Source organism: Bacillus rossius, chromosome 13 (assembly GCF_032445375.1).
Source record: "Bacillus rossius redtenbacheri isolate Brsri chromosome 13, Brsri_v3, whole genome shotgun sequence".
In the NCBI taxonomy this organism is placed as follows: Eukaryota; Metazoa; Arthropoda; class Insecta; order Phasmatodea; family Bacillidae; genus Bacillus; species Bacillus rossius.
In genome coordinates, this window is record NC_086340.1 from 4,821,046 (window position 1) to 4,846,402 (window position 25,357).

Consider the following 25,357-nt stretch of genomic DNA (forward strand, 5'->3'; position numbering starts at 1 on the left):
TATTAAAAATTCTTTTTTTTTTTTTTTTTTTTTGGGAAGCGAAAATTGATCTCAAGTTAGCCAGGATTTATCATCGATTCGAACCAAAATATCAACTGTAAATCACTTTTAAAAGAAAAAGAAATGTAATTTTATTTTTGCTTGCAAGTTTACAGGAAAATGGATTAGTGAAAGTTTGACGCCATCGCTCGAAGGAAGAATCCACGACGTCCGCTTCCCATCACGCGTAATTTACCCGCGGGCTGAAATATCGCTGCCTAGTCGTTATCCCTGCAGTCGTGTGTTCCCTCAGGGGAAGGGGTAGGTGGGGAAGGGGGAGAGAACATTAGGAGCAGATTTTTCTGCTCGGAACACATTTAGGTGTGTACGCCACCTAGTATTAATGCTGCCTTGTCATTCGCAGTCTTCAGAGCCGCATAAGGGATGCGAGCATGAAGGAGATCTGGGTGGAGTGTGTGTGTGTGTGTGTGTGTGTGTATGGATTGGAGACAAAAAAAAGTCCGGAGCTAATCGAGTATAAGTTAATTCATTGTGGGAGCACGTCTGAAGCAGGTTTTAAAATAAAGTGTTCCTCTCCCCCCCTCCCTTTCCCAACCCCTCTCCACCCTGTCGCCCATAGCGATAGACGAGAGAGTTTGAAAGGGGCAGTTAAAATGAAAAGGCGGCATCGGAGGTGGTACGCCCCTTTTTAATGTTTTTGGCACGGCGGTTAGAGGGCTGTGGTTGCGAGGGAAACCCTCCGCTTTTTGCTGCCTTTTAAAAACCGCTCCTCGTCTTTTAATTTCCGTCTCCACGCCTCCTTTTTTCTCTCCCGGAACGTATTATAATTTCCTCTCCCTCTTCACCCAACCAGGGGGGTGGAGGGGGGGGGAAGGAGGTTGAAACCAGATCGGGATTTGCGTACACTGGCCGAGTTTCTCGCCTGGCGTTGCCTCCTAGCGCGGCGAAGACAAAAAGGAAATATTGCATGTCCTGCAAATCCACGCATGTATCACAATGAGTGGTATCTCCGACTGGACTAATTTAAAATTACCGTTCGGTAATTTCACCTCAGATACAGTTCCGGAAGTCTTAAAAGGCTCGTTCACGTTCGCCATGCTATTATTATTTTTCTTCTTTTTAGCATCGTCGATACTGCCAGGGGGGAAGGGGCAAACATGTAGGGTTTTTTTTTTCAAGAGGGGCAGCGGAATTTCGCGGAGGGGTGGGGGGGGGGGGGTGTTAACCCGCGCGGATCGAGAGTTTTGCGCGCGGTTTTAAACCGTCACGAATTATATCTGGATAGAGAGTGCTTGTATGTTGTATACTACCCATATTTTGGCCTATATGTATGCCACAAGCGGACATATTTAAATATACATAAAAATTTTCCATGAAATATAGTTTCGAAATTTACTTTCATCTCAAAGTAGCTTGGCTTCTGCGTTGTAGCCGCGTCCTTGGCGAAAAATTCACCGACGTTTCGGTCGAAATTGCAGTCGCCATCATCAGTCAGGGAGCACTTGTGGCAACTCCTACCTGACGAAGGCGACTTGAAATGTCGACCGAAACGTCGGTGAATTATTAGCCAAAGGACGCGGCTACAACAACCCAGAATCCAAGCTAGGTACTTGAGACAATGGCCGCGAAAGCCTGCAAACATTATTACTTATCATCTCGATTTCGCAAGAGTAATTGGACTCCCTAATTTCGCGGAGAAGGTAGGGGGGGGGGGGAGTTTATTTAAACTGTTGCCGAAATGGAAAGGACTCAAATGTGTGGAAATGTTATCTACTTGAACATTTCAATGTGAAATAACCGAAATAATCTTAAACGATACCAATGGAAAAGAATTAAATCTACATATAACGGATTGAAGTGTGTGTCGAGATTAATCATGTTATTTTAAAAAATTAATATTCGTGCTAAGAAAGGGAAAAAATGATTGTTTATTTAATTCAAAGAAGTATTTATTTGTTTATTGTGACCAGAGTAGCTTGACATTATTTACATTTATTTATTTATTTATTTATTTATTTATTTATTTATTTATTCATGTTTTGGTCTTAGTTTACCGGATTCGGTTCGGGCACGTTCTGTAACACGGCCCGCGAGTTGGGTTACGGTCGTGTGTGCTTGTTCGCTACCAGACAGCCTGCCGACGGCAGCGCCTCGCCGCGGCGGCCCGGGGAAGCTCGGCTTCCTTCCTGCGCGCGGTGATTGGAGGGCTGAAGGGCTGAAGGGCTGAAGACGCCGGGCTCGGCCGCGTTGTTTAACATTCTGAGTTACAACTCGGGACTCGTCGCGGCACGAGAGGTCTCCCGCGGGGCTAGGCGCACAACCGCCCAAGCGCCCTTACCTGTTTCCCAGGCGTGTGTTCGCGTTGGTGCGACGTTCCCTGGTGTTTCCAGCGCGGCATCGCCTCTAATGGGCGGGTGCTGCGCGGCGTTTGAACAAGCAGAGGCTCTTTTACGGGGCACGACCGAGACCTTCACTCGCGGACCGTGTTCCAGAACAAGTCCGAACCCGAATCCCGGCGAGAAAACAGATCGGCAACCGTTTTGATAAACGGTGCAGGTTTTGTATTGTCAAGTTGTTTCGGGCCGAAGCCCGGCCAAGCCTCTCCACCTCCACCTCCTAGGTCTGAACCCGTTGGGGTGTACCAGGAGCACTAACTTTTATTCTTTTCATCCAGATGACAGCTGGTGACTTGCTGGACATCTGGATGTTGGCCTCAGATGTTCTATGTGCCATGTTGGAATGGTGTTCTCTCACCATTCTCTTGCCTCGACCAAAAACAACTTTTCCATTCTGTTAACTGCCGTGCCAGCAGCCAGAATAAAGCTTTGTCAATGAGTAAATATTACTTGTCCTCTTGCGTCCACGCATAAGATGATTGCACGACGGTGGTTGTTTAAAAAACACTACTTGTCAAGCCACGTGGGATCTCACGCAGGTTTCTGCACTGGGACGGTGTTTGTTTGTATTGTCAGTGAACCGACGCGACGTCACCATGTTTCCCGAGACCCCATTCAGCCAATGAAGTGATGCCTGGATGCGCACGAAAAAATTCAAATTCGCGCTGTTTATTTCGCGTCTATAAATTTAGCCCCAGGTCACGGTTTTCATAAATACGTTCCGTTTATAAAACAAAAGTTAGCGTGACTTTCAGTACTCGCCAGAGACGTGTAACATGTAACATTGGTAACTAGCAAATACCATGTGTTCTCATGTTGAAAATACAATATAAAATGGAACTAAAGAAACGAAATCTCACCTCTTAGTCTTTAAAATAATGCCTAGCGTGATAAATAAACGCAAATTGTTTTTTCAACTACATTTCTGGACGCCAATTACACATAGTTTACGCACCCGCCACTAGAATTCGCTGCCGGAACAACTACGTCGACTATTGAATCATTCCAATTGCAGACTGAAATTTTAAAGTATATAATAAAACGGTTCCGATATAAGCGAAAGTACTTGTAAATATATTAAACGACGTCTTTGGACCTGATTTTCGCCAAGGCATTTTACTAAAATACTCCCCATCTTGTTAAATATAAATTAACATTTAATACAAAGAAGTAACCCAATGTAATGTGAACATTGGTTCAAGCCATCCTTCTAGATGACAGCACCGAGTTTGTTACACTTTTCCGTTTCTTGACTTCCACCGCATTCATGAAAATGCTCTCATCAAATTCGGTATACCAATAGCTGAGAAGTAACATCAAAAAACCACAATTATTTGGCATTTCCTAGAGTAAATTAAATGTATGCCCAGAAATGTAGGCTATAGATGTGCAGTATGATGTTGCGTGCTGCGAAAAGACGGGAGATGGTCGCTTGTTCCCGCCCGCCTGTGTCGCTGGCGTGACGAAACACAGCCAATCATTCGCCGGCCACGTTCCGCCGACTTGCCGAGGAAGTGTAGCGCCGAGCCGCCGCTGAGTACACCGACAACCACGCCCGTCTACACCCTGCGACGCCTTTAGATGGCACTGGCCGAGGAAGTGTAGCGCCGAGCCGCCGCTGAGTACACCGACAACCACGCCCGTCTACACCCTGCGTTGCCTTTAGATGTCACTGGCCGAGGAAGTGTAGCGCCGAGCCGCCGCTGAGTACACCGACAACCACGCCCGTCTACACCCTGCGACGCCTTTAGATGGCACTGGCCGAGGAAGTGTAGCGCCGAGCCGCCGCTGAGTACACCGACAACCACGCCCGTCTACACCCTGCGTTGCCTTTAGATGTCACTGGCCGAGGAAGTGTAGCGCCGAGCCGCCGCTGAGTACACCGACAACCACGCCCGTCTACACCCTGCGACGCCTTTAGATGGCACAGGCCGAGGAAGTGTAGCGCCGAGCCGCCGCTGAGTACACCGACAACCACGCCCGTCTACACCCTGCGTCGCCTTTAGATGGCACTGGCCGAGGAAGTGTAGCACCGAGCCGCCGCTGAGTACACCGACAACCACGCCCGTCTACACCCTGCGACGCCTTTAGATGGCACTGGCCGAGGAAGTGTAGCGCCGAGCCGCCGCTGAGTACACCGACAACCACGCCCGTCTACACCCTGCGACGCCTTTAGATGGCACTGGCCGAGGAAGTGTAGCGCCGAGCCGCCGCTGAGTACACCGACAACCACGCCCGTCTACACCCTGCGACGCCTTTAGATGGCACTGGCCGAGGAAGTGTAGCGCCGAGCCGCCGCTGAGTACACCGACAACCACGCCCGTCTACACCCTGCGACGCCTTTAGATGGCACTGGCCGAGGAAGTGTAGCGCCGAGCCGCCGCTGAGTACACCGACAACCACGCCCGTCTACACCCTGCGACGCCTTTAGATGGCACTGGCCGAGGAAGTGTAGCACCGAGCCGCCGCTGAGTACACCGACAACCACGCCCGTCTACACCCTGCGACGCCTTTAGATGGCACTGGCCGAGGAAGTGTAGCGCCGAGCCGCCGCTGAGTACACCGACAACCACGCCCGTCTACACCCTGCGACGCCTTTAGATGGCACTGGCCGAGGAAGTGTAGCGCCGAGCCGCCGCTGAGTACACCGACAACCACGCCCGTCTACACCCTGCGACGCCTTTATATGGCACTGGCCGAGGAAGTGTATCGCCGAGCCGCCGTTGAGTACACCGACAACCACGCCCGTCTACACCCTGCGACGCCTTTAGATGGCACTGGCCGAGGAAGTGTAGCGCCGAGCCGCCGCTGAGTACACCGACAACCACGCCCGTCTACACCCTGCGACGCCTTTAGATGGCACTGGCCGAGGAAGTGTAGCGCCGAGCCGCCGCTGAGTACACCGACAACCACGCCCGTCTACACCCTGCGACGCCTTTAGATGGCACTGGCCGAGGAAGTGTAGCGCCGAGCCGCCGCTGAGTACACCGACAACCACGCCCGTCTACACCCTGCGACGCCTTTAGATGGCACTGGCCGAGGAAGTGTAGCACCGAGCCGCCGCTGAGTACACCGACAACTACGCCCGTCTACACCCTGCGACGCCTTTAGATGGCACTGGCCGAGGAAGTGTAGCGCCGAGCCGGCGCTGAGTACACCGACAACCACGCCCGTCTACACCCTGCGACGCCTTTAGATGGCACTGGCCGAGGAAGTGTAGCGCCGAGCCGCCGCTGAGTACACCGACAACCACGCCGTCTACACCCTGCGACGCCTTTATATGGCACTGGCCGAGGAAGTGTAGCGCCGAGCCGCCGTTGAGTACACCGACAACCACGCCCGTCTACACCCTGCGACGCCTTTAGATGGCACTGGCCGAGGAAGTGTAGCGCCGAGCCGCCGCTGAGTACACCGACAACCACGCCCGTCTACACCCTGCGACGCCTTTAGATGGCACTGGCCGAGGAAGTGTAGCGCCGAGCCGCCGCTGAGTACACCGACAACCACGCCCGTCTACACCCTGCGACGCCTTTAGATGGCACTGGCCGAGGAAGTGTAGCACCGAGCCGCCGCTGAGTACACCGACAACCACGCCCGTCTACACCCTGCGACGCCTTTAGATGGCACTGGCCGAGGAAGTGTAGCGCCGAGCCGCCGCTGAGTACACCGACAACCACGCCCGTCTACACCCTGCGACGCCTTTAGATGGCACTGGCCGAGGAAGTGTAGCGCCGAGCCGCCGCTGAGTACACCGACAACCACGCCCGTCTACACCCTGCGACGCCTTTAGATGGCACTGGCCGAGGAAGTGTAGCGCCGAGCCGGCGCTGAGTACACCGACAACCACGCCCGTCTACACCCTGCGACGCCTTTAGATGGCACTGGCCGAGGAAGTGTAGCGCCGAGCCGCCGCTGAGTACACCGACAACCACGCCCGTCTACACCCTGCGACGCCTTTAGATGGCACTGGCCGAGGAAGTGTAGCGCCGAGCCGCCGCTGAGTACACCGACAACCACGCCCGTCTACACCCTGCGACGCCTTTAGATGGCACTGGCCGAGGAAGTGTAGCGCCGAGCCGCCGCTGAGTACACCGACAACCACGCCCGTCTACACCCTGCGACGCCCTTAGATGGCACTGGCCAAGGATAAGGCACATAGGCCCCTTCGTGGCAGAGAGAGAAAAAATCCGACTGACGATTTTTATTATTGAAGTTATACTTCTTTTGTTATTTATGAAAATATGATGAAAATTTATTGTTGCGATGGGCGCGTAGCATACAATAACAATTGACAAGATTTCTTTCAAAACAAAAACCACCCGTATAACGAGGTTAAAATAAAATTGAATCTTTCATTACTCGTCAGAGATGTGTAACATATAACCTAGGTAACGAGTGTTCTCATGTTGCAAATACACTTAATAATAGGAAACTCGCACAATAAATTAAATGCAGAAAACTTTAAAATGTTTCCAAGTTTTGTGTTTTAAACTACATTTCCAGTCGGGAATCACGTGCAGTTTCCGCACCCGCCGCTAGGATTCGCTGCCCTAGCAGCTACGTTGAATATCAAATCATTCCATTTGCAGATACAAATTTTAAACTGTTAATGTAACGGCTAAGATAAATGCGAAAAAAATAATTGAAAAAACTAAACCCTGGCTTCGGTGATTTTCTACATTGAAATTTATTAAAACTCTGCCCATCTTGTTAAAAATTCATTAAACAGTTAATACTTTAAAAGTTTACCTTGGTCTTTGTGAACTTTGCTTGGCGTCATACGCCACAGTTGACAGCTTCGTGGTTACAGATTTCCATTCCAATCACGACGACAGCCGAGATGTTACACATCAACCCAAGCAATGAAACCACGTCTATTAAAACTCTCGGCTAGCAACAGCATGTTCGTTCGCCGGACCTACCCGGGCTGACTACGCAAGAGGTCGCGGGTGTTATCGCAAAGAGCAGTTCGCCCGCAGAAGTTCCGTGTTCCCGCTAGTTTCCAGGCGCCGCGAGAGAACCGAACAAACCAACGTCCTGCCACGCGAATGAAATCAACGCGAACGCGCAGACAAGCCCCTGATCTGGACATGAAATACAGCGGACTGACCTGAGCCCAAGATTTACAGCCTGGCAGAGAGTATTTTGGAATGCAAATCTAGAATCCAGGTAGCTGCTCCTTGCGTACGTTCTTCGCAGGTAGGAGATAATTAGACCTAGGTTTATGTTCCTACAATGTTTCTGGCTGTGTTAAAAAATTGAAGATTTAGAAGAAGAAATATTAGACATTAAAAAAAACCACATATATGCCTATTGTTTGTATTGAGAGTATATTATTTTTGAGACTTTTTTTTCTTTTGTCACAAATTATACCTACTTATCAAAACCTTTATTTTTTGTAAATTATTTTTAGTATATACTTATGACAACTAAGTGATAAGTATCACACAAAACAAAAGTGAATATCAAACAGGAAAAAAAACTTATTTTAACTTATTAAATTATTGTTAAATTTACTTTATTAAAATTTTTTATGAATCATTTCAAATGTAGATTTTCAATACATGGACATTAGTTTACAATCCCATTTAATTTTCATCGCGTATGGTTTCAACGAACTTGAAAATATTACGATGGTTATATTTTAGAATGTATGAAGAGCTTTTCATAACGGTCAAAAAAAAAAAAAAAATTTCTGTCACGTTCCCCTAAGCGAGAATATCATTTCTGCCACACTAGTACAGTTCAAATTTGTTTGCTAGATAAGTGTAAGCAGTTCGCAACAAACATTCATCACCATGAACAGTAACTATGTGTGGGAGGAAAAGATTTTGGATCTATGAGCTGAAAGCGGTGGTGGTGGTGGGTGTAAATATGTGTATATATATACTTTTAAAATGGTTAGGGCGTGGAAAAATAAAAGAGGGGGGGGGGGAGGGGGATGGAGTTGTTTTGGAGATTTGTAGCACCTGGTCTGACCGGCGAGTGGCCCGCATTAGGTGATTATGTTGTTGGGGCGGTTGTAATAGCAGCGGCCGGCGGCCCGGGGTAATTTGGCCCTGGAGGGGCTCCGGACGCTTCTGCTAGGGCGTCACTCACCCCCCCCCCCCCCCAAAAAAAACCCTTGGGGGGGGGGGGGGGAAGGGGTTCTGAGATGTGTGTGACTTATCGCGTGGCGCGAGCCACGCCTCCACCTTCCCTTTCCAGAATCACCTCCCCGGTCGCTGACAGTACGTGCAGTAACATCCAACCTCGGTAACAAACAAATTTATGTGTTCTTATATTGTTCGTTCAACTAGTCTGGCAATTTTTTTAGTTACTTTCCTGCAAACAAACTTACAATCCCGCTGTACATTAATTATATAAAAAAGGAAGAGAGGAGGTTGTCTTGTACTGAATGTAAACAAGTTGAAATACAAGATTATACAGAAGAATGTACGGGTGTATTAAATAGCAATTAGTTTAGACGAACCCACACAACACTTTCCACTTGTGATTCACAGCTATCAACCCTTTGTTTACAAGTGTGAATTTCCTCGTTTAGACTAGTAAAAACATATGTAAGAGCTTGCACTGTAGATGGTAAAGTTATTTCGAAATAAATGCTAGATATTAAAAGATTGTGTTTAGTTAAAAATATGCGTGTGCTTACGAGCATGAAGTTATTGCATAAAAATTTCATTTATTTGGTTTAAATCCACAGAAAAGTTAACTTTTTTAATATTACTTTTGGCTTTCTTTTGTTTTACCGTGCTTAACGTGCACAGCTAATCGCTGGAACAGCTATTCAAACAACTGTTTGCAAATAACTTTAAATATTGGAGGTACCCACTGGGGCATCACGAAGCATAAATGGTGACACTATTTTGTAGTGATACAGTTATTTTCATGTAAATGTACAAATTAACAAATAGGCCTATGTAAGTTTACATGAATATTTCTGTTCCATTTAAAAATAATATTTACGCCGCACAACTGCAAACAGAATAATTCAACGATGAAACTTAAGGGGGTGCCTCCCGTTTCAGGTCAAGATTTTATATTTACAGTAATAATTACAGATAAACTTGTAGACTTTTTCAATTGTTTAACTCTCACGAAATTGAAAAAATACATACAGCGCATACCTTTTGCATGATTAGCTGTCAAAATTACATTTTTAACTTTTTTTGGGTTGTACAAATAAGGAGAATTTAATTTACTGCAGCACTGAAACGTTTTTAGGTTTAACTGTAATGCCACTGGCTACTTCAAGAAATGTTTTGAATTTCTTTCAGAAAATATTAATTAATTTTACTTGGCATTTCAAAATTCTCAAATTTGTTACGATTTGGACAGCCAAGAAACATGAAATGAGTTTTTGTGATCGAAATGCAAACCATATCATGAAGTAGCCAGTGGCATTGCAGTTAAACCTAAAAAGTATCAATTCTGAAATAAATTAATTTCTCCTTATTTGTACAACCCAAAAACGTTAAAAATGTAACTTTGGCAGCTAATTATGCAAAAAAAGTATCCGCTGTATATATTTTTCATTTCGTGAAAGTTAAACAATTGAAAAAGTCTACAAGTTGATTAGTGATTAATATAATTATAAAATCATGACCTGAAATGGGAGGTACCCCCTTAAGAAACCAGTACTCGCGGGAAAAAAAACGACCGACTTACATTTTTTATGATTAACATCCCTAACTCTCGTGTGTACGGCATTTGGTAGGAGTGACTCCGTTAATGCGGCGGACGTCAACATGGAACGGAAAATAGTAAACCACCACGGTGCTGCCATCTGTGCCGGGTGGCGCGAACCAAAGTTCACAAAGCCAAAGGGAAACTTTACGGCAGTAACTTTTTTTTTTTTTTTTTTTTTTTAGTGAATTTCAACAATACGAGCAGCATTTTAATAATATTCCTAGTTGAAAAACACTTTCAAATTCGGTGGTTAGAAGGCCTACATTTTCAAGACTTTGTTTTCTCTCGCTTTTATCGCAGCAACGAATTCTAGCGGCGTGTGCGGAAAGTACGTGTGATTTGCGTTCACGAAGTCAGTTGAAAACCCCAATTTGCGTATATTTATCACGCGGCATTTTTTTTAATGCTATGTTTTATTACGTGTCCGAGCTTCTTATTATAGGTGCATTTGCGACACGAGAACACAATTTGCTCGTTACCGAGGTTATATATCACACATCTCCGGCGAGTGTTGAAAGACTCGCCCACAAATTTTATTTTTTAATCTTAAAGCTATGTCTCGCACGCAAGGTGGCTTATTTAATTTTCCTCTCATTACCACTAATTCGAGGATATTCTTCCTGTAAATTTATTCCGATGGCTATCTTCCATTTTATGTTTCATTTAAAATTTTCTCAGCATATAGCCTCTTTTCTGAAAAATTTTGTAGTAGCTCGAAAATGACGTTTAGAAAATGTTTGGGCGAGGAAATTTTTCTAACCCAACAACATATTGCAAGAAAAACCACTGAAATAATTTGACAGGAAAATTCTTTAGTTATCTGTAATGACTGTAATGACGCGGACATGAAATAAACATCCCGGTCTGCTGAGATCTAACCTAACTGGAATAGTGTCCTAAATTGATTTTAATTTTAATATTTCGTGGTTTTGTACGCGACTTTAAATAAAATTATAATATTACATTATTTTTTGTTTGTTTTATTAAACATGTGTTTATTAAGTGTTTTCTTTTTAACTTAAAGCCACTTTTTTATTTTTTTCCTAGCAGGTAGGCATACCTGAAGCATGTAATCTTGTGGTATACAGTTTTTATTAACCGTTCGTATATAGATTTCCTCTGAAAATTTATTTTTCATTACATTATTCATTAAAAAAATAGTTTCTGCTAATATGATAGAAACACGAGTTTTTCAGGGTTTTGGTAGAATACTTATGTTTTTGATTTATGAATGATAAACTAAAAATAAATTTTTTTAAAGCAAAGGCTACTTGTTCGGTTAATCCAAAAAAATTGTATCCTACATTAGTTCATGCTATCAGTATTTACGTGCTAAGACTGACAAAAAAACTGCATTTTAAGTTCATAAAAACATTACATAAAAATTGTTTGGTAAAAAACCCTTTTGTGAGTAGTTATATATGGTTTTTTTATGAATTTATTTAAAATCATGTGCAAAAACATGAAGTATGAAAATCGAAATAAATTAGGATATAACCGCGTTAAATTTACGAAGAATGCTAATCACAAAATAAACAGGTGCATTCGTAAACTTTCGGACATATTCGTTTACATTTACATAAGGGGACTCCGTTTACTTAGTTCGAACACGAGCTAACAAGAATAATGTCAGAGCATCAACACGCAACCGTCAGAATTCTTTTGTAAGTCTTTCCCTGTCTGAATGGGAACTCTGTAATTTTAAATCGGAGTTTCAACGAAGATGCAGTTAACTTTACCTGCGAAGATCCCTTAGTTTATTTGAGGTGCGTTCTCCTTTAAAAACTCTGTGAATTCACTGTGATTGGTTGGACAGTGTACATGGGAACTACGACAGGCGCCCGGGGGGGGGGGGGGAGGGGGGGGGGTGTGTTAACACGTGAAATTAAGTTTTGCGCGGATGAAGTCACCTTTCCCCGATTTCGCTTTCAAACGAAAACCATTAAAACTGCTTAGCGGACATAACTCTACAGAAGAAACTAAAAATATGTTTGTTTCTAATCGTTATAAATTATAAGTTTTTTTAAATATAAGAAATTCACATACTAACACCATAATTTTTTTGCGCTGTTCCTTATTTTCGCAATATTTTTTTCTCCACGGTGTCCAAAGTGGATATTATAAAAGTTGGCTTGAAGTTAAAGAGGCATTAAAATAACTAACAGTCATTTACAGAGAACTAACTGCACGCGAAAGTGAGAATTTTTGATCCATTATGAGACCAAAAGTTAAAAAAAAAAAAAAAAAAAAATCTTTCAGTAAAATTTCTAGCTGTAGGTTTGGTCAGCCTGCTGCTGCTTGTTGAATGGTTAAATCGCTTTAAGTTATTTATTAACAGAAAAAGGATGGAACTTTTTTTAATAAAGAAGTGCGTCAAACAACCAGCAGGTGTAGGAGCTAAAAATGAAAATTAACATAAAGGAAATACGACATTACTGCTTTAGGCCATCGGAAGCTAGTCGTTTAAATATTATCGTGTCAACCTGATCAACTAACATGTCCTTAACAGGAGAATTCTACATAGTTTAACAGTTTGGACAAAAAATAATAATTTATAATACAAACATGGCATGCACGTAAAATTAAACTATCCTAAAGCATGCGACATCTAGGGGAAGGAGTATATATAATCACTAGCCTTTTTCGTCTTTCCGGAAAAACAGTTTGGCTATCGCCACAAGGTAATTTATGTCAATATAGACCATTATGAATATTTTTTGTCGACAGAGAAATATAAATATTTTACTGTAACAACGAAATTTTGAATGGTTACAGCACAAATAAAAAAATTATATTACTGTCACCGTGAAATATCTGTCAAAGTTTCAACATTCGCACAAATATTATGTGCGCGACCCCAATTTTTTTTTTTTTTTTTTTTTTAGTGTAGAAATAATTTTCTCTGCGTCTGTCCTGCGACTTTAAGGGAAGAGATTTAAATTTAGCCTCAAAACATTTTTTGCTCGTAAATGAAAGGCGGTTATAATTCAATAATTCAATAATGTTGTAGTTCCGGGAAATTGTTGACTGCGTGTTATACTTAGAACATCTATGTTAAAATGTTATACAGTATATATATATATATATATAATACATAGTGGCTTATTTCTCGAAATCCCTTGAACAAAATTTTATATTTGGTGTCGAAATGTTTTTCTTTCTTTCCATAAGAAAAATATGGTATTCTTATTACTAGCATTTATTTCGAATTATGCTTTTATTTTTATTTTACTAATACGAAAACAAACAAATATACGCATCGTTTGCGGGTGAATCTAAAAACACGAGTTGAAATATAACCATGGCATATTAGCCAATAGTTTTCTAAACAAAGCCAAGCCCAAAAAACGGAATGGTTCCAGCAATTAACTTTGTTCGGCTCACAGGATACGATTGCTAAGTTTCTCACTCAAGCCTTATGAAAAACTATCAGCGAGTGCAACGTTTCTTCTTTTATTGGTTTCAATTTGGGTTGGGTTCTAATCGAAAATTTCTAACTACGTTAACGTAAGTTTTTTTAAAAAAGGTTTTTACATTTTTATTATTTTTTTGACGTCTAATAAATCGATGAACGCCGGCTGCACGCACGAAAAAGAATGACTTATTGTCCCGTTACGCTTTGTCCCATTACGCTCATTGTACGCTTGCGCCGCATCTATCTTCCACTCGATTGGAACAACCATCGATTTGACTTTTTCGAGGCACATTAAACTTGAAACACTCCCATTAATTTTCCTACTTTTTCTATCCATAACAGAATAACACAGATTGGAAGAATTTAAATAGCAAACATGTATAAAAATTATAGTTAAAATAATCTGTTCGTTAAAGTAATAAACATATTTGAATTAATGAGTGCAAATAAAACTAAATTTATCCATCAATTAAATTGTAGATTTAATTTCACTCCTTTCTATCCATACAAAATAGTGATAATTCAATAAAAATGATTCATTTTTATTCATAAATGTATGCAATCATTTCATCAATGTTTTGTTATGACGTCACGTTAAACTATCGTCCGTAAACCGAATTTACAGACAACCATTTTTTTTCTCAAAATACTGGGGGACTAGGAATCCAAAGACCTTAAGTTACCCTTCCCATTTTCTTTCGTCCCTGGAAGCTTACTAGATGATAGTAGGGGGGGGGGGGGGTATTGAAGTCTGAGTTATTGGGGAAATTCCTAACCTACGACATGTTTGGAGGATGGAACGGGAACTTTTCCTTTAAAAATGGACTTTTTTCCTATAGAATTGGGAAATTTTCAGTCATTTCGAACTTTTGATTCATTTTTGACAAATTTCGAGAAATCTAGACACCAATAATTAGGGACCGGAAAAATTCGCGGGTTCAATGACCTGCAGGATGAACTCCATAGTTCTACGTACACTCGGTCAAATGCCACCCACTCATTGCCTGCTGTCTTGTGAGACGTTCCAGCGTAGCAGCCTGTGATTCGATAAAGCTTTGGTTGGGTGTTTCTCATTGGCCCAGAGTCATCCAAGTGAGTTGTGAACCAATAGCAGAGGCAGCACTGAGGTATAACTATTTGTATTTTAGCCTATCGCGAAATGAATTCGCGAATTTTTCTGGTCTCTACCAATAATCCAATATGGCAGCCGGTCATTGACCTCTACCCCGCAACTTTCCTCACTGCTACTTGTGCCGAAGATGTGTTAACGCGCAAATTCGTGTGTTCTCATGCTGCAAATATACTTAAAACACGAAACTTGGACACGAAATTTAACGTAGAGTGCTTTAAAAATGCCGAGCGAGATTAACATATTCGCAAATTATGTTTTCAAATATATTTCTTGACGCGATTCACACGTAGTTTCCGCACCCACCGCTAGAACTCGTTGCCGGAGCAGCTGCCATCGACTATCTAATCATTTGATTTGCAATGTGATATTTGAAACTATATAATGAAACAACTCCGATAAAAGCGAAAAATACTTGAAAAAAAAGTACTAATTTTTTACAAGGAATTTTGGTACTGCCCATTTATGTAGTTAACATTCATGAAACAGTTAATACTTTTTAAAGTTTCCCTTTGGCATTGTGAACACTGGTTCACATCGTTCGCCACAGATGGCCCCACCGCGGTCACGCATTTCCGTCCCACGCGACTTCTGTACGCCGTGTACCGAGAGCTTAGATTTTTACACATGAAAAAAAATATCTGAAAAGCTATAGAGGTTAATCATACTTATTGCATGGTTGCTAACATGTATTTACCCCATACTCCTTCACACATCACATATAAAGGCAATTTTTAACGACATGAAATTTAAAACAAGGTCGATTGAATGCAGTTCTTATGTTTCCAAAACATTATAAGTGTGCATACTGTAGTTACTTTCTCGTACGCGATTCCTTGAAGCGTGCCTTATCGTCTGTCTTTAAACAATTGTAAGCAATCAAACTTATCTCCGAGCCGGAGTCGACTATCATTCTCTTATCCGCATTTTCATGTTTTCCGTCTAAGGGTAATTCAATAAAAGTCAAATTTCGTTCCATGCATACGGACTGTTGGGTTTTGCTATCAATGCAGCCTATTTTTCCTTTTGTTACACTGGAGGGTTTCATTGGCTGCGTGTGTGTGACCCCTCCTAATTCGTTTCCGGTAGTTTCGTTCGTATTTGTGTCCCAGAAACGTGTGTCATTACTTCTCCTTTGTTGCTTCCACTTTGTTGTTTCCCCCGTCGCGTCGCCGACATGAGTGAAGTTGGCAATCCACTGATTCAGGTGTTGACGAATAAATAAGAAATTACGTATTTGGTGGGGTTCGGAGCGTAACGCAGCTTCATTCTCCGGCGATAAACGTTGTTAAAAGGTGTCAGACAACGGAGCTTGGCCCGGGGCGAGCGAAGACAACCCCCGTCAGACTGTTTGACGCTCGCAAGAGGCCGCCGCGAGGGGCATTGTTTGTTCGCCGCGGACGCGGGACGGAGCGTGATCGGGGGAACTGCGTGTCTCTCCTTCGCGCAAGCACTCCGAGGCCTGTCCGCGCGTGTACAGTCCGTGCTCGGACGTCATCTCCCTCCGCGGGCCTTGCCGCGCCCTCCTGCGAAGGAAAGGGGGGGGGGGGGACATGGCCCACGGGTTGAAGGGTCTCTCCCGGGGACGCACCACAACGCCGAAATACCACAACGCCGAAATACCACAACGCCGAAATACCACAACGCCGAAATACCACAACGCCGAAATACCACAACGCCGAAATACCACAACGCCGAACGTACAATAACGCCGAATGCCAAATTGACTACAACGCCGACAGCTAGAAAACTGCTGCGCAACACAACGCCGAAATACATTAACGCCGAAAAATGACATTGCAGGACTGCCACAAAGGTTAGGTTGGGTAAGATTAGGTTAGGTTAGGCTAGGTTATGCTAGCATAGGTTAGGTTAGGTTGTGGTATTTCGGCGTTAAGATACATTTAAGAAACACACACAAATTCATTCAGTTGTTTTTCATATTGCTCCTGTGTCCCCCCCCCCCCCTTTCCCCGCAGCAACATTTTTCGGCGTTTATGTATTTCGGCGCTGTGGTACACAGCAGATTTCTAGCTGTCGGCGTTGCGGTCAATTTGGAATTCGGCGTTATTGTACGTTCGGCGTTGTGGTATTTCAGTGTTGTGGTAACGCCCCGTCACTCCCCCCCCCCCCCCTCTTCCTCACACACACACACACACACACTATCAGTTCAAACTGTCAGGTCGAACCTATCAGTCAGTTGGAACTGCCGTCATGTGTTATAAATGACGGTGGACTGAATCAGCCGGAGCTCGGGAGCCCTCAGAGTCCGAACTGCCATACGTGGAAACAGCGTCTCGCCAGTCCAAACTGTCGGTCCGAAACAATGATGGGACATCACAAACACCTAATTCTGAACCCAGGGAGAAGGGTTGAAGAATCCCCTCTTTTTAGCGGCAGCCAGACACGCTATCCGTTAGACTAGCTGGGCGGACTCTAATATTCTTATACACCTTTAAATTTCCCACTATAGCCAAACACATATAACTTTTTCAACCAAAGATTCCAAGCAAATTTGGCACCCCGTTGCGATTGGTTTTCCCGCCCGCAACGTAATCACAATTCTAAACGGTGTTTCGGAAATTAGCTCCTGAACGTGATACCACCGGCACAACAGAGAGACATCTTTGGTGGCCTACCTCTCCAGCATGCTTCATCTACAGCCGCGACCACGTGATTGGTAGAGTCCCGGAAATTACGCGGATTCCTCTGGCCTCAGGATAGAATTCAAAGTTATAGGTGTGCTCGACCCATGTTTACTTTCCCATTTGTTGATTTCTTAGCGAGAACATTTTTATCCTTGTTATTTGGCACTACCTGATTCGCTTACTTCTCTCCTAGCTGGACATCGTTGGCTCACGGTCGTAGAGGGGCGTGTCCAGATAACTGCGGTCCAATCATGGACACAGTGCGACAGTGTGGAGGTTTGCATTCTAGCTTGCGACTAAATGAATGCGCTAAAATTCCGTGGCATTAGTGATTGGTCACCTGTCCTCACCGCCCCTCCTGCCACACCCTGGAGGCGGGGAAATAACGTCGTGCTTTTGGATAGTTCTGACACGAAGTCTGTATACCAGCCAAAGGAGTGAATAAAGGCTGGGGTTAGCCTGCAGTCTTCAGACACTACATCACGCCAGTTAGCCGATCTAACTGGTGGGAGAGCTTCACTCTCCCACCGCCGAATTATAGGCACACGTAACTTTCATAGCATCACACAACCCTACCAGCGCACACACAGGCCTGTGTGCCAAACCTATTCCACAAGACACGCACATCCCCGCCGTCGATTCAAATGATTCTTCGCCAGTGTGGGGTGCATCTGAATTACCATGCACTTGGCGAGTTGTAGAAACTTCGGTTTCTGGCCTCGCCCACGCTTACTGCCCCGGATGGCAATATGATGAATCGGCGGCGGCAGTCTTCAGAGTCTTCGTAGCGGCGGAAGAGGATCTGTTACACCCGACTACGTCACCCTGCCCGTCAACACGTCACCCGCACCGAGCTGCATGTCGGACTTAGCCTCAGAAGTGAGCAAGCTGGACTTTGAACTTGTTCGCAAGTGAGCTCGGACTTGGCCCATATCAGCGCCGAAGTGCCAACAGGAGACAGCCGCAGAAGAGGTTAACTACTTAGTCACTCGTTCAGAGACTCGTCGACGCGACTCACGGACCGAATGGCTACTCGCTGAGCGAGTAATTTTTTAAAAAAAAGGAACACTCAGTAGAATTATGACCTTTGGGGTCAGGGCAATGTTGCCGCCAAGGTACGAAGATACTCCGCCGACGACGCCTTTTTTTTTTTTAACTCGTCGAGCGAGTGGGCGAGTAGGCGAGTGGAAGAGTGTATTTATGCTGGAAGGGCACACGTCGTAGAAGGTTTTATAGCCTAAAGAGGACTGGGCACATAAGGGCAGCGCAATAATAACCTGACTTTGACTTTTAAACACTGCTGTGGACTTGGGTGTTCGACGAAGTGGAGACAGCTGAAGTGGGACTAGTTTGTGTCAGCTGTGAGAGCTTCGGAACAGGAACAACACGGAGATGTCTGCGTGATGGTGATCCAGGTCAGGGGCGTAGCCAGGAGGGGGGGGGGGTTAGGGGTTCAACCCCCCTCCCCCTTAGCACCAAATCTTTAATTAATTTATTATTCATCACTCAAACAAATTTCATATTAAAATTTTTTACCATTACAATATTTAAATTTAAGTACCGAAAACTGCTAATAATAGCATTATTTTACACCTTAAAATCCAAATTTTCCCGGGGAAGAACCAATCGCTTTAATACGGGTGGTGGGGGGGGGGGCTATGCTTCTTAACCACCCCCCATACACAAATCCTGGCTACGCCACTGATCCAGGTCACAGGCGGCGACGAGTCGCGAAGAGAGCGAGCTGTGTGGCTGTTCTGTCGCCCAGCTGGGAGAACTGGGTTGTGTTGAGTGTCGTCGGGGCAGGAGGGCGCCGCACGGCAGGCACCGCGACTACGAGACCACTCACTCTCTGCAGTGGACCCCCACTCTCAACCGTATCCGAGGCGAGTGCCGACTTGAGTGATCACCCGCTTAAACACGGGGTTTCCTTTTGACGTGACAACGTCTAATAAATCGATGAACGCCGGCTGCACGCGCGAAAAAGTGTTCCGTTACGCACATTGTTCCGTTACGCTGTGTCCCGTTACGCTCATTGTACGCTTGCGCCGCATCTATCTCTCTTCCACTCGACTGTTTATAAAGTGAAGTGAAAAGTTATGTGGTTTTTCATTGCTTATTACAACAACAATTTCGGCAATAAAAGGTTAATTATTCTTGCATTTCAAAAATCTGATTAATAGTATAATTTCAAGTATTTATTCTTATTATTATTAAAATAAAAATGATTCAATTTTATTCATAAAATATGCAATCATTTCATCAATGTTTTTTTATGTCGTTGTCACGTTAAACTATCGTCCGTAAACAGACTTTACAGACAACCAATTTTTTTTTGTGTGTCAATATCCATCTGCACGCCGAAAAGCCCTAATACGACCTGGTTGGATGAAGTTTTAATGAACGTGTAGAATTTTAATATTTTCCAGCAACTGTTAACTTAAGATTTAGGTTAATTGTATTTGTCTTCTGAGTAATTTTGTAATGAATTTTTTTTTTGTTGTCTCAGAGCCATAAACAAGTGATTTTAGGCCCCAATAAGTTCATTTGAGGTCACTTGTAATTTTATTATTATTATAGTAATTTAACTTTTTTTACTTTATTGTTATATAATAACTGTTTCACTTTCATGATGATAATTCGTTCAGTGATTTGTTTGTATTCGTAATAAAATTACTTTATGTTAACTTAGACATTTCTTTGTTTATGTTTGGGTTTTTGGTAGTGCTTCCAGTAATGGCGCGCTGCTGTACTTGTCTTCAAGAAAACACGACCGGTCGTTTATTTGACTTTGTAAAAATTCTAAAAAACCTTTGGTGTGTTTCTCACAACACTGTCTCAGTGTTTCATTAAAATCAATCCTTCCTCTTGTTACCTCCTTTACAAGGGATGGGGGGAGGAACAATCCTTTAATAACAAATCTCCCTTAAGAGCCCCGCCTAGATGGACACACACACGGCGTGCAGAGCTTAGAAATAAACACGTGATTAATCTTTATACGTAAAGCCTTTAATAATACGCTGAGGGCGGAGACGTAGTCCTGTTTCCAGGTTGTGTTTTTACAAACTTGTATTTTTGTAAGGGGAAAATGAAGTAAAATTACAAAACGAATTATTTTTTTATTTGTTGATAAAAACGTTCAAAATCTGACTGAAATATTGCGCCCTTAATTATAACACCACAACAGCATGCTACTTATATAGGTTAACGCTAAAGTGCGATAAATGGGAAACCCTGGCACCACTACTTCTCTCTTGGGTAAACCACACAAGCATAACGAAAAGTGTCATACGTTAGCGTTTAGCACAGATTACGATGAAATATTGAACTATCTTAAAAATAAATGTTGATAAATAAATAAATGGGATTTTATTTGATAGGGTGTTAACGTCACACGGTTATGCACAGGGGCATAAATCGACGGGTAATGCAGGATTGCAATGAGCTCTGAACCACTAGGGTACCGACTACGGGCTCATACATTTTGTGTCGTGTCGGGGTGTTCGGATTGAACCCATGACTCGGGGGGGGGGGGGGGGGGGAAGATGTGGTCGATATTATCTCCCGAATCGAAATGTTATTTTTTATTTTATTTTGTAGGGTATATTTATGTTAACTTAAAATACGTTATTTCATGTGTTAAACCTCTCTTTTATCAACAGTTTTTTGAAACTATTTAAAATCATAAATTTGTAAATATTCCAAGCCGACATATGAATTATTTCACACCGGGGGCCACTCAAAATTCAGCTACCCTCACGTATTTGTACCTATTTGTTCGTTTCTTGTGAACGAAAGTAGTTCGGGTGAACCAAGTTGGCGGATTCCTGTTCGGAGTCACGTGTGTTCCGCTCGCCGCTGCGGTCGGCAGCCCAGGATTCATGCTGCCGTAAATCATGAGTTTTGACGAAGGAAATGGGGGGGGGGGGGAGGGGATTGGGGGTGAGGGGGGAGAGACCAATTAACGCGTTGTGCTGTAATTGCGGCTATTTTCGGAAAACACCGTTCGCCCAGCTGCTGGCAGCGGTCGAGCTGCAATCAAGCTGTCTTCCTCCAATTCTCGCGGGAGGTGCAATAATTTCACTTCCCCCCCCCCCCCCTTCCACAATTTTATTTTTTAAAAATACTCCCCACTGTCAGCCTGCACACATTAAGGCCGCACGATGAGAAATATGACCGTGCAGCGAGACTCCGAAGTAGAAATTATTGGTTTGCGAGCGTGTCCGTCGGCGGGTACGCTTAGCTTGTTGGATCACTTAATTTCACAGGCGAGAGAAGCGTTGCCATTCGATGTTCATGCGTCGTCGAGTCGAACACGAGCTGTTTGAGGGCGAGAGAAAGAAACAGTTTCTGGGCCACGACTTATTTACATCGTTTAATTCTCCACATTTGGCCTCGTTGAAGCATTGTAGGTATGTAATTTAGTGGAATGCCTGAAGCTAATAGTGTTTGATTGCTACAAGAAGTTTCCCATGTGAAGTCGTTGGCATTTTTTGGTATTTGAATTCAATTTTGGATATCACTATAACTTTAAAATTATTGTTAATACACATAAGGTATTTTCTTTGGATGTCGCTCTTTCTGTGATATATGAGCCTTAACGTAAGTAAATTTTAAATATTAAACAATATAGAATTTTTATGAAATAAAAATGGTTGAAACATGTATGGCGTCGTTTGGTTGCTATCTCTCGTTCTTAACTGTGAAAACGGCCCAAACTTTCAATATACGCTCCCCCCTTTGCACGATTTTGCATTGTTTGAGTGAAAAAAAAAGTTCAACAAAGAAACTATGTGGTTGCCAAAATACATATGTTTTTTGGAGCGCTGCTAGTGAAAAAATTGTACATATTTTAACATGCTGCCGCTGCAATATATTTCATCAGTTTACACCCTATTAAAAACTGTGCTATTACAAAATAATTGTTCAGTCTCACCCAAACTGCACGTAAGCAAAACTACATGTTACATGTTTTAAGGTAAAAATAAACATTTTTACCTCGTTAGTTTGAAGCTAGTATTTTGTAGTGAACCCAACATAGCATATTTTAAGGAGACGTACACCTCTATAACACACTCAAATTCATTTGAATTTTACAAACCCTTAACTTTGTAATTTTGTTTGTAATTTTGACTGAAAGTGCCATGTTCAGATGTTGTTGAATAAAAAATGTGACCTCGAAGCAGAAATTCTGGAAGTGACACAAACAGTCCCCACTACTCAGTCTCGGGCAAGCGCGAGAACAAGCCTGATTCAGCTGGTGTTGACATTTGAATATAATACATCACAGGATATTCCGTGCAAGGAATTTAGTCATGGGGGAAAAAATTGGTTGTCTGTAAAGTCTGTTTACGGACGATAGTTTAACGTGACAACGTCATAACAAAACATTCATGAAATGATTGCATACTTTTATTAATAAAATTGAATCATTTTTATTGAATTATCACTATTTTGTATGGATACAAAGAAGGAGTGAAATGAAATCTACAATTTGATTGATAAATTTACTTTTATTTTCACTCATTAATTCAAATATGTTTATTACTTTAACGAACAGATTATTTCAACCATAACTTATATACATGTTTGCTATTTAATTTTTATCCAATCTGTGTTATTCTGTTAAGGATATGACGATGATAGGAAAAGTAGGAAACGAATGGGAGTGTTTCAAGTTAAACGTGCCTCGAAAAAGTCAAATCGATGGTTGTTCCTATCGAGTGGAAGAGAGATAGATGCGGCGCAAGCGTACAATGAGCGTAACGGGACACAGAGTAACGGGGAAATGTGCGTAACGGGACAATGTTCGTAACGGGACACATTTTCATGCGTGCAGCCGGCGTTCATCGATTTATTAAAAAAACAACAGCACAGATGAACACGATGGGGCTCGCGATTGTCGTCACCCCATTCGACCGCTAGCGCACGCGTTGGAGTGAAGTCGCCGCTGAAGCACTCTCCTCCTCTACCGGTCCCCCCCCCCCCCCATACTTCAACCTTCCAAGCGATCGGAATTTTTAGTAACGCCCGAAAGTTGAAGCCCCTTTCGGCACAGAAGTTTTCTCGCGTGCCGCAGTGGTTGAGAACGTCGCCGCTCGGACTGTACCGCGCGCGCGGGACGGGAGCGGACAGCTGAGGAGCCCGTCAGCGGGGCTAACCGAGGCGTGACTCGCCGTTCAGCGCCTCGTCAGTTCCCGCGAGGTGTTTTGTCGACGGGCCTGGCGGTGACAGGGCGGGAATTGGGCGGGCCCCCCTCCCCCCTAGCTCGTTTGTTGGAGAGCCAGAGAGATAGAGAGAGGGAGATATATCCGTGGAGCGACTCCCGACATCCCAACATCTTCATTAGCGGGTTATTATCCGGCGGCTGTCGAGCCGCCGAGTACCCGCTTCGCTGGACAAGCGCTTGTTAACCCCGCTCGCGGCCCGACTCACACGATCAGCTTCCCTACACGTCGAGCTGCACGCAAACAACCATGTGCGATTTGTACAATTAAACTTGCCCTACCGTAGTATGAAGTAATCAATGGACTGAACTATTAATTTATTTAATAATATTATAGGAATACGATAAACTAATCAAATGTATGCATATATAAGTTTGCTTAATGAACAATTTGTTAATCCAGTAACTTGTACATTAAAAAAGTTAAAAAAATTCCACACCCGAGTTCTGAACCACGTACCTTAAATTTATTAGGCACCCATTCTAATTTTTTTTTAATGTGTTTATTGACAAATAGTTTCAGGCATTTGACAAATGGTAAATTTACGGACAGAGGCTCAAGTGAGCATACCCAAACTTTTCACAATTCACATTCACAAGACCATTAACATTATATTGTTGTATTTACAGATAAAAAAAAAAGAGGTAAGGACCAAACTTTGGTTGAAGAGTTTTGTTTTGTTTTTTCGCCATATGTAGTCTACCGGGCCCTACGAAGGTTTTCTATAAAGTCACGTACCAAATAAGGTGTTCGGGTGTGCAGGGCAAAGTCAATCAGGTTCATTATGAGCCAGTCCAAAGCTCGCCGTTGTACGGTGGGAAACACTGAATAGTCAAGAAAACATGTTTTCTCTACATTAATGTCATGGATCGTGACAGCGACTTGTCTTGCAACACGTCTTCCACACCAACCCCAAAAGTGTTCGGAATATAGATACACAGTTTGTGACCCCGTGAAGTGCTGTATCACAACGTCCACAGATTTAACAGCGATTATCATTGTCCAAGGATATTTGATGTCTTCTCATTCTTAATAATGTCCGCAGGCTTTCACGGCCATTGTCTGAAGTAGTTTGGCTTCTGGGTCGTAGCCGCGTCCTTGGTGAATAATTCACCGACGTTTCGGTCGACCTAAGTAGGTAACTGCACCCTGATGATGGCGACTGCAATGTCGACCGAAACGTCGGTGAATTATTCGCCAAGGCTGCAACCCAGGAGTGAGATCGTTGATGAATGCATATGCCGACGGTTGGAGATTTATCGAAAAATCGACGTCCGCTACGTTCTTCCACTAACGAGTCCAATTGAAGTATCTTCATTTGATTTGTACTCTTGGATTAATGTTGACTGTTTAGCAATATTTGTTATGTAACAGCCAGGTGGATAACACACTCCTCGTCGGGCAATTCACAGACTGTCCGACGCAACTCTTGTACCGCTAGTAGGCCTACGTATTTCTGCGGAAGAATTCTCTCATTCGTCCACACTGCATGACGTAATGCTGCGATGTCTCCATCGTTTGTCAGTAATCGTTGAACAATAGGTTTTTTTTTTGACGTGATAACGTCTTATAAATCGATGAACGCCGGCTGCACGCACGAAAAAGCATGACTCATTGTCACGTTCCGCCTCAGACGAGCGTGCAAGAACCGGCCAACCACCGTGCGAGAAAATCTTCTATAATATCAAACAGGTTAAGGCGGGCTTTTTAACTAATTTTTCGTGATTATATTTAAACAAATTATTTAAATTAAATTTGCAAAAAACTGTAAATAATATTTGAAAATTAAAAAGTATGCAATTTTTAATCAATGTTTTCTTATGACGTTATCACGTAAAATTATCGTCCGTAAA